At 50.2% G+C, this 9,646-nt stretch overlaps 1 long non-coding RNA gene across 1 annotated transcript; it reads right to left on the bottom strand.

The window, feature by feature from the left end:
• Positions 1–5,354: 5,354 nt before the first annotated feature.
• LOC119291360 lies at positions 5,355–9,248 on the bottom strand. The gene is made up of 6 exons (XR_005142360.1): positions 8,912–9,248; positions 8,607–8,803; positions 7,526–7,572; positions 6,166–6,527; positions 5,890–6,011; positions 5,355–5,766 (listed from the first exon to the last, which is right to left on the bottom strand). It is a non-coding gene; the product is annotated as an uncharacterized LOC119291360 (long non-coding RNA).
• Positions 9,249–9,646: the final 398 nt, after the last annotated feature.

Here is a 9,646-nt window from a genome sequence, read left to right as displayed (position 1 = left end):
ACCAAATCACGATGCTTCATCGTTAGAATAACCAATTTTATCTATCATTCATTATATGAGAGAGGGGAATCATTCACCTTTGCTCTCTTCGAGCTGCCTCCTCACGAGGTCGAGCTCTCCCCGCGCCTGCTCCAGGTCCTGTTTTAATCCGGCGATATCGGCCGTATGGACAACAGTGGCAAGCAGTAAAGCATGTTTATGCACATTCAAACTTCTTGTTAGACTCCTGCAGATTATAATTGACCCTCCGCCTGGTCTTTCTTTCTGACTACCAAACCGAGTATCAGAGGCTACTACCTATCGGGTGGTAATTTCATACATTTTTATTACTTACCTCAAAGCCTGTTAGGAGGCTGGTGCAAGCTTCGGTTAGTCCGCTCTTGGCGGACAAAACCTTCTGAATCACCGCACTCATAAGAGTACGATGCTCTTCATCCATGGAAGTGGCTCGAAGCGCTTCCAGCAGACAATCCAACGCCTCGGGCGTAGCGGAAGTCCTCGGCATAGACGGCTCACCCTCCTTAACAAGGGCCTGCCCGCCTGAGTCCGGAACCACGGGAGGTTCCGGAACAGTGTTCGGCTGAGAGTCTGGCTTACTCCGGCTCTCATTACACGATCCACAGGGATCTTGAACCCCGCGTGTCCGACGTCTGGGATGCCGCCTTAGGGCGCCTCTAGATCCACCTCCCCCCACTCTGGGAGCCTTTAGGACAACACCTCCGTGTCATCCGCAGGTTGAGGAGTAGTGGCCGTCGGGAGTGAGTTCATTGCCGACTCACTCAAAGACCCGTCTGAAGACAACACCTCGGGATGGACCCTGGCCGGACTAGATACAAGTTTGGTGTTATAGCAAAACTATGAAGCAGAATTACGATAGAGTGCGGATACTTACGATCGCACTCGGGGCTTCTTCCTGGGCAGCCACCCCTCCTCGCTATCGTCGGCGGTGGCGGAGTAGTCCAGAAGGGATGCCTTTCCCTTCTTGGACGTCCCAGCCTCCCACTCCAGGGCGGCCTTTCTCTTTTTCTCCCCCCAATACGGGGAGGTGGATTTTCTTCTTGTTTCCCCCCGCCTCCGCGGGAGGAATCTGCCTTGTCGTCATCGGACGACGAGGGTATGACGGCCCTGCGCCGGGGGCTCCTGCCCCCCTGGTCCGCCCTCTCAGGTCCCCCGTCCTCTTCTTCTTCTCCCTCCTCTTCGGGAGAGGAGTGTGCCTCGTCGTCTTCGAACGAGGCTTCCGGCGCGGCCTTACACCTGAGACCCTTTCGGATCCCCGGGGCCTTCTTTCCGGCCTTCTTCTCCGGCACCTTGTAGGGCGCCGAGACCAGCATCTTCGTCAGGAGAGCATCAGCCGGGTCTTCTGGCAGCGGAGCCGGACAGTCAATCTGCTCCGCTATCGCCACGTAATTCCGAGCAAATAAGCACAATTACTTGAGGCTCCCTCATGAACATATTGGGAAGAACTGAATCCGGTGAATTCACCTCAGCAGGAGGCCGCGCGGCGTGGATCCCACGGTCCTCGGATGTGGGAGGGGGTACTTTGGAGGCCTTGAACAACACCTTCCACGCGTCGTCATGCTTCATGCCGTAGAGCCTCTGGAGCGTCCGGTGTTTGGCCGGAACGAACTCCCACAGATTAAATGCCCGTCTTTGGCACGGCAGAATCCGGTGAATGAGCATGACCTAGATCACGTTGACAGGTTTGATGTTCTTGTCTTTCATGCTCTTGATGCAGTTTTGGAGCCCGGTCAGCTTTGTAGATTCGCCCCAGGACAGGCCCCTCTTTTCCCAGGAGGTGAGCTGCATGGGGGTTCCGGATCGGAATTCGGGGGCCGCTGCCCAGTTGGCTTCACGCGGCTCGGTGATGTAGAACCACCCCGATTGCCACCCCTTCATGGTTTCCGCAAAGGAGCCGTCAAGCCAGGTGACGTTGGGCATCTTGCCCACCATGGCTCCTCCGCACTCCGCTTGCTGGCCGCTCACGATCTTCGGCTTCACGCAGAAGATTTGCAGCCACAAGCCGAAATGAGGCTTGATGCGGAGGAAGGCCTTGCATACGACGATGAATGCCGAGATGTTGAGGAAAAAGTTCGGGGCTAGATCATGGAAATCTAGCCCGTAGTAGAACATGAGCCCACGGACAAAGGGGTGAAGTGGAAACCCCAGTCCACGGACGAAGTGGGCAAGGAACACGACCCTCTCGTGGGGTCCCGGAGTTGGAGTGACCTGCCCGCCGTCCGGTAGCCGGTGCACTATGTTTGCGGCCAAGTATCCGGCCGCCCGAAGATTCACGATGTGCTTCTCCTTCACTGTGGAGGCCACCCACTTACCTCCTGCTCCGGACATGTTTAGTTGTGCAGAGAAGACTTGGACTAGGGCGCTGGAGCTCGGGGAGGTGAGGATGAGCAAAGGAGGAGGAGGGCGTGGGTGAAAATGAGGGTCCTTTATCCCTTTATAGAGGCGACGAAAGTGATGCGCCTCCCCACTAGCCCCTTGAGAATCGCTTACTTCCCAAGCGCCACAATTGATGGCATGGTGGGATTACCCATACCCGTATTGATGAGAATCCCGCGATAAGGGAACACGATCTCTGCTTTGACAAGACGTGTCAAGGAAACCGCCTCGTAATACACGCTGTGGCTGGTTGTGGGAAAATGGTTCGGATAATGACCCGACCGTAATGACAGATCACGTCGTCTAAAGAGTTGTCAGCTAAAGTATCATTCTCTCTACGGTGGTATGTGAAGATTATTTTTGCAGATCTGGACACGGTCTACGTGTTCGATAATAACCTTGGAGTATTCGGAAGGAGGAACCCGCCTTGCAATGACGAAGACAAGACTGCGCGCCGGACTCATCGTCATTGAAGCCTGATTCAGGGGCTACTGAGGGAGTCCTGGAATAGGGGGTATCCGGACAACCGGACTATATACATCATCCGGACTATTGAAGCGTGAAGATACAAGACTCAAGACTCCGACTCGTGTCCGGATGGGACTCTCCTTTGCGTGGAAGACAAGCTTGGCGATCCGGATATTATATTTCCTTCCTTGTAACCGACTCCATGTAAACCCTAGCCCTCTCCGGTGTCTATATAAACCGGGGAGGATGGTCCTTAGAAGACCGATCACATTTACAATCATACCATCATAGGCTAGTTCCTAGGGTTTAGCCTCTACAATCTCGTGGTAGATCTACTCTTGTACTACTCATATCTTCAATATTAATCAAGCAGGAAGTAGGGTTTTACCTCCATCAAGAGGGCCCGAATCTGGGTAAACATTGTGTCCCTTGCTTCCTGTTACCATCAGCCTAAGACGCACAGATCGGGACCCCCTACTCGAGATCCGCCGGTTTTGACACCAACAAAGGGTGCTGCAGAAGACGTCGCCAAGGGGCCCGCTGAAGAGCCCGACAAGGGGCTTGTTGAGGAGCCCGGCAAGGGGCCTGCCGAGGAGGTGGTGGTCGACGACCATCCCTCCTCCTCCGCTGCCTCCAGATCTGGCAGGTACTTGAGGGTGAGTGAGGACCTCTTCGTCCATCTCCCAGGCACGTCGAGCTCCAGGGCTCCCATTGAGGGGGAGGCGCTTGACGGTGAGGTGCTTGCCGCCGCCGGGCTCGAAGTTGAAGACGAGCCGAGTGTTGACGGTGATGGCTCCCAGGAAGAGCGGCTGCTCCAGGCCATGGGTGCTAGCTTTCGGAAGCTCCAGGCTCTCCATCGCGATCGCCTGGAGAAGGCCAAGTCCAAGGCGGCGGTGGTGGAGAAAGTGGAGGCGGACTTCGAAGGGCACATTGCCAAGGTGCAAGGTTGGTGGCGCCAGGCTCAGGACGAGCTGAAGGCCGCCCAGAGCGAGCTAGCCAATCATGACATGGAGCTCACCATGAAGCTGGCCGATATCGAGAAGGCCCAAGAGATGGCGAAGAACTTGCCCGACGAAGCCGAAGCCGCCCGGACCCAGCACGAGGCCGCACTGAAATCCCAGGAAGAGGACCTTGCCGCGTGCGAGGAGAAGCTTGCCGCCACGCTCCGCGGCAAGGATGAAGAGGTGGGCAAGCTCGTCGTGTAGCGGACCCAGGAGCTAGAGCAGAGGCATCAGGAAGCACTCAATGCCCAGGCTCAGGTCTACTCCAACAGGGTGAAGGAGCTGGAGGGGCAAGCTTTGAAGCTATCCCAGGAGAGGGACACGCTCAACGGTGCCCTAGTGGAGGCGCAGGGCACGGCCATCAGCAAGGCCAGAGAGCTCTCCAACGCCAACAGCTCCAGCAGAGACCTCCAGCTGAAGCTGGGGGATCTCAAGAAGATGTTGTCAGAGGCCAGGGCCCGAGAAGAGATCCTGACCAAGGACCTGGCGACGGAGAAGCTGCTGCGGATGAACGAGACCGCCAGCCTCAACGACCAAGTGGTGGGCAAGAAGCACTGGCTCGAACGCCTTGCCGTCGTTGCGAACTCGGTCGCCAATCAGCTGGCCATTATGGGGATGCCGGAGATGAGGTACGCCCCAGAGGCGAACCTGAGCCCCAATGCCAACCTGGCCATACACTTTGAGAAGGTCGTCGGCGCCCTGGGACTGCTTCATTCCAACCAGGCGGCCTCCCTGGCCGAGGAATCCCGGGTACTCTGCCGGGGGACCATGACCAGGATGCTCACGAAGATTGCGCACTGGCACACAGACCTCGACTTCGGAGCTGTGCTGAAGAGCTTGCTGGAGGATGCCGACATCACGGTGCTCAATGAGCGTATCCAGCCCATCCTCAGCCGCATCGACAAAATCAAGAGGTTGGAGGGCCAACGCCGGGACTGGGCACCCCATTCTTCATCGCCGCTGCGGGTTCATGACCAAGACAATGCTATCTTTAGTTAGAACCACTGCGGCAATTTGTGTAATATAACTTTGCAGTGCTCCTGAAATTATGCATGTTATTTTCCTGTTCGATTTTACTTTGTATGTCCACCCCACGTCGACCGGGTAGGCTTGCCGGCACGTAAACCCATGGCGGCGTTTTGAGAACGGATCCTCATTACACTACTAGGGAAAAGGCTACTAGCAGCACGAGTAAATTTGCTACTAGTAGCGCGGGTACTCGCGCTACTAGTATCGCGCTACAGCTAAAAGTTAGTAGTAGCGTGGGTGCAACCCGCGCTACTACTAAAAAGTTAGTAGTAGCGCGGATGCCACCCACGCTACTACTATTTGAAACCCGCGCTACTAATAACAGAATAGTAGTAGCGCATCTGTTATACCACACGCTACTAGTATATTAAATACTAGTAGCACACATTTTCCCCCCACGCTACTACTAACAAATTAAGAATTAAAAAAATAAAAATTAGATGCAACATTCATGGATAAAGATGAGAGACACGTCCAGTGCAAAATAAATTAAGGTCACAGGACCATCTTAACACTTGCACCATTCATGGATGCAACATTGAACATCTCAACTTCAAGAGATCACGTGATTGCATTTAACAATAAACGCACACAACCAAAGGTGGGTACCTTTCCTAGTGTTCCACCAGCAGCCTAAACATACCACTTCTCTAGATGTATCTACCAAGGCTCGGAGTTCATATGTTGGTGTACCCCAATCCTCCCTCCCCCCAAACGATGGTATCAAGGTCCTCCACCTCGGAGACCTCCGGCGTCACTATCACCTGGACGATCATCTGTGCGACGCGGTCGTCGGGCTTCACGGCAAAGTCCACCTCTGAGTGGTTGAAGAGCACGACGGCCACCAGACAGCGGTAGTCCGCGTCGACCACCCCTGTGGCCACGTCAGGAAAGTGAAAACTTGTTAGTGCTCGTCAGCGTCCAAATCCAGTAGGGTATTTTCTTACTTTTTAGCACATGCACACGAATCAATAGTATAGCCAAAGGCTGGTCTTACTTGTTGCACGAGACGTGAAGAAGGGCGAGTCCCCTCCTTATTGCACGAACGAATCAATGGGAGACACTGCCGCGAGCCGTGAAGAAGGCTGGGTCCCCTCCTTGTGTAAATAGCTCAGGTGCCTAAAGTTGTAAGAAATCTTAATACAATGAACTCATAGTAATGCATAATAACAAGAAAAAGAAAAAATAACCATGAATCCTAAATAAAAAGATCATTCTATGAGTCAGGTTGATAGTTTTGAGATGGCATAAGCATCCTAGATGAAAGAATTACCAGGATTTGTTTATTCTTTAGTGCTGATCTCCACGGGCAGCTAGCAGTGTATGCTGATGCACAATGTACACATCGAACCCCCCAAAACCAAAAACATTTCTGTATGAGCAACAAACCAACTGACTGCTCGACCCTCAAAACAAGCATTTTTTGTGACTTTCCGTCTCCATTAGTACAAAAGGCAGAGAAACAAACATATTTTTTGTGATTTTCATTTTCTTCTACTACAAAAGGCAGTAAAATAAACTAGAATTTTTTTGTGTTTTTTCCTGCGCTTCGAAAGACTATACATAGAGCAAACAAACGGAATCCGCTCGAGATCTTTACTTTCTCCGTGGTGATTTGCAAACACCGCTGCCAGCCTACATATATGGAGTAATTATTAGAAAATCCATGCTTGGAGTATCAATGGTTACTGTTTAAAATGATGAGAAAGATATATGTCTTGTGCGTGCAGATTGGTAATTAAATGTTGTTTACAGTTGATTGGCAATTCTTGTTATTCAATCTAATCTAAAAAGTGAAAAAGACAAGGAGCGTACACACCTTGACTCCCACAGGTGGAGATACACGTCTAGCTTAGCTCAATCAGAATACTATGGTTTCTACAAAACTGTAGTTTTGGAAACTATGAGGTGTTTGGCTAAACCAACAACAGTAGTTTCATAAACACTTGTATTCCTGATACAGTGTTTTTTTCTAAAATCCTACGACCATCGTCAGAAAAGATATTCAACTAAAACTTGGGTCTCGCTGGGAAGGGCCCTATGAGACAGGCATTGTAAGTACACAAATATTTCAGTTACACAAAGATATTCAGTTAAAAAGTGACAAACAACTGAATGAAACTCAGACTATATATTTCAGTTACAAAAAATATTTCAGCTTAGGAATGGAGTATATAAATCAGACTAGATAGATAACACTACCGAAGCTTACAAGCAAATACATAGGGCATACAAAGATGAAGAACCTGCAGTCCTTCAAGTAAATATGAAGACAAAATGAATGATTTACTTGTTATTCTATTTGACCCCAGTATATGTCATGCATACAAATACATATGTGTGTTCGACAAAATCTGAAGCTATGCATTATAGTTGCTATCTAAAATACATTGTAAACCTATCTTGGTTGTAAATTACTGTGATGTAAGATGCCACCAAAAAATGTATCTCCATCTTGAAATTTAGATTTTATTGACACTATACATAGGTCAGACAAAACACGGTAATTCAAGCAAAAAACAGTAGCTTTGCTTAAGAAGGTGATACTGAGTACTTACAAATTATCTTAAAATTTCAGAATCAAAAAGCTGAAGGAAACAAAGGTGAAGTAAAAATGCGAGGATGAGTCATACCTGCAAGATGAAGAGCATGTATCCCTTCATGTAAGCCAAAAATAGCTCTTGTGAAAAAGAAAACAAAGATCAGGTTGTTGTATCTAAATGGTTTGTAAAATATTGTATTTACAGAATGGGACGTACACATTTACTAAACTTCTTTAGAATGGGGCACAAAACTGATAAGAATACAAAAATATTCAGGTAAACTAGAAGTGACACATTACTGAAAATTACAGTCCAAAACCACTTTAAATTCAGGCAACCAAAAAGAGAAGGAATACACATTACTGGGCAAAAATGCACATTAAATTACAGTGCATATTTTCAGTCTAAATATTTCCAGTTAAGTAACAATGATTTGGACTGTAGTTTCAGTCTTTTATTAGTCTATCTTACAATGCAATTTTACATTGCAAACACTACCATTACAAAGGGAATTCACTGGAAGTACATAGGGATTTACAGTGTAAGTATGAATATTAGATTGACTGAACTTATTCTTTGCACAAGTGAGAAACCTGAAACCCTTCTTGTACTTGTGCTGCTGCTACTAGTACAACCTAAGCACTAAAAACAATTGAGCAAGAAATATAGTGCAGGACGAAACTCTGTGTTGCCGGCCGGCAAGGCTGAGCAGCAGGTGGCGAATGCGAGGGCCGGACGGGGAGGGCAGAGTCACTTAGAGTGAGTGTAGCTGTGTCTTGCTTGACTTGACCGATGAATCACATGTCACTACATACGTACTAGTTTTTCTTGACTTGACCGACCAACGTCTTAAACTATGATTAGCATCCAATGACCCGGCAAAAAGGAGATTAGCCTCTAATGATGTTCATACATACTAGTACTTGAAGCAGGCAAAAGTATATGGGAAAGAAACGAATTGTATGCCCTGCTCTGCTCCGCCCTCCCCTCTTGCTGGACCAGATGCATTCATTCATCGACTGGGATCGTTCAATGTGGGTTAGTGAGCACTAAACAAACAATGAGGATTGTAGGTGGGCAGAGGCTGTAGGCAGCCATGGGGGTGTCGTGAACAGAAAAACGATATGGGCATAAACACAAGCAGCTCGCGGACACGCAGACAGGAGCTCACCTCGTGGATGAGATGAGATGGTACTGCGCTTGCTTCCAGTAACAGCGGGTGGAGGAGGGATATGACAACGGTGCGCATAACTTCACTTTGTCCTTGCCCGCCGCTCTATTCAGTGCCTCCTCACCGTCCGCTATCCATCCATGGCTTCAGGCCCACACCTAGCAGCTTCTCCAATGCCCGCCCCTTCCTTCAACTACCTGCACACAACCACGCGAACATACACACACATCAGACCCGGGGAAGAAGAAGAAGAACCACAGGAAGAAGAAGATGCTACTTTTGGAGGGGATCCCGTGCTGCTGCACCTCTGCCGGATTCGGGATAGGGTTTCAAGCGGCGTTAGAGGTTGGACGGCGCGGCTAGGGATGGAAGGAGGAGTCGTCCCCCTCTGCTGGTGCCTCGTAGTGGAGAAGGAGGGAGCTCCTGCCGGCGGCGGACCTCTGGTGGTCGCCGCACCCCGGCCACGGTGGCGCGCAAAAGGAGGCTCCTCCAAAGCGGCCGGCGAGAAGACGAGCTGGGGGAGGTGGAAGGAGACGCGGGTTGCCGGCATCCTTGTCGCCGTTGTTTGAGGGCAGAGGAGGCATCTGTGGTGTGGGCAAGATTGGTTGGGGGAGGGGCGATGGAGGGGGAGGGGCAAGGGACATGGGAGATAAGGTTGCGGTGTAGTGCCACTAGTTGTAGCGCGGGCCACGGGTGCTTCGCTGGCTGCTAAAGTGGGGTACATTAGCTGATTCGGTCAATTTATGGTAGTAGCGTGGGAATTGCAGCACGCGCTACTACTAGAAAATAGTAGTAGCGCGGCTTTTATACCCCTCGCTGCTACTATAAGCAGTCATGGGGGGATATTTAGTACTCCCTCCGTTCCAAAATAGATGACCCAACATTGTACTAACTCTGCGTTAGTACAATGTTGGGTCATCTATTTTGGAACGGAGGGAGTAGTAGCGTGGAAACGGTAGACCCGTGCTACTACTACTTTTTAGTAGTAGCGCACTGCTTTTACCCGTGCTACTACTAAATAGTAGTAGCGCGGCTTTCAT

The sequence above is a fragment of the Triticum dicoccoides genome, chromosome 4B (genome assembly GCF_002162155.2).
Source record: "Triticum dicoccoides isolate Atlit2015 ecotype Zavitan chromosome 4B, WEW_v2.0, whole genome shotgun sequence".
Lineage (NCBI taxonomy): Eukaryota > Viridiplantae > Streptophyta > Magnoliopsida > Poales > Poaceae > Triticum > Triticum dicoccoides.
The sequence above is the reverse complement of the archived record's forward strand: the minus strand, read 5'-3'. Positions and strand labels throughout refer to the sequence as shown.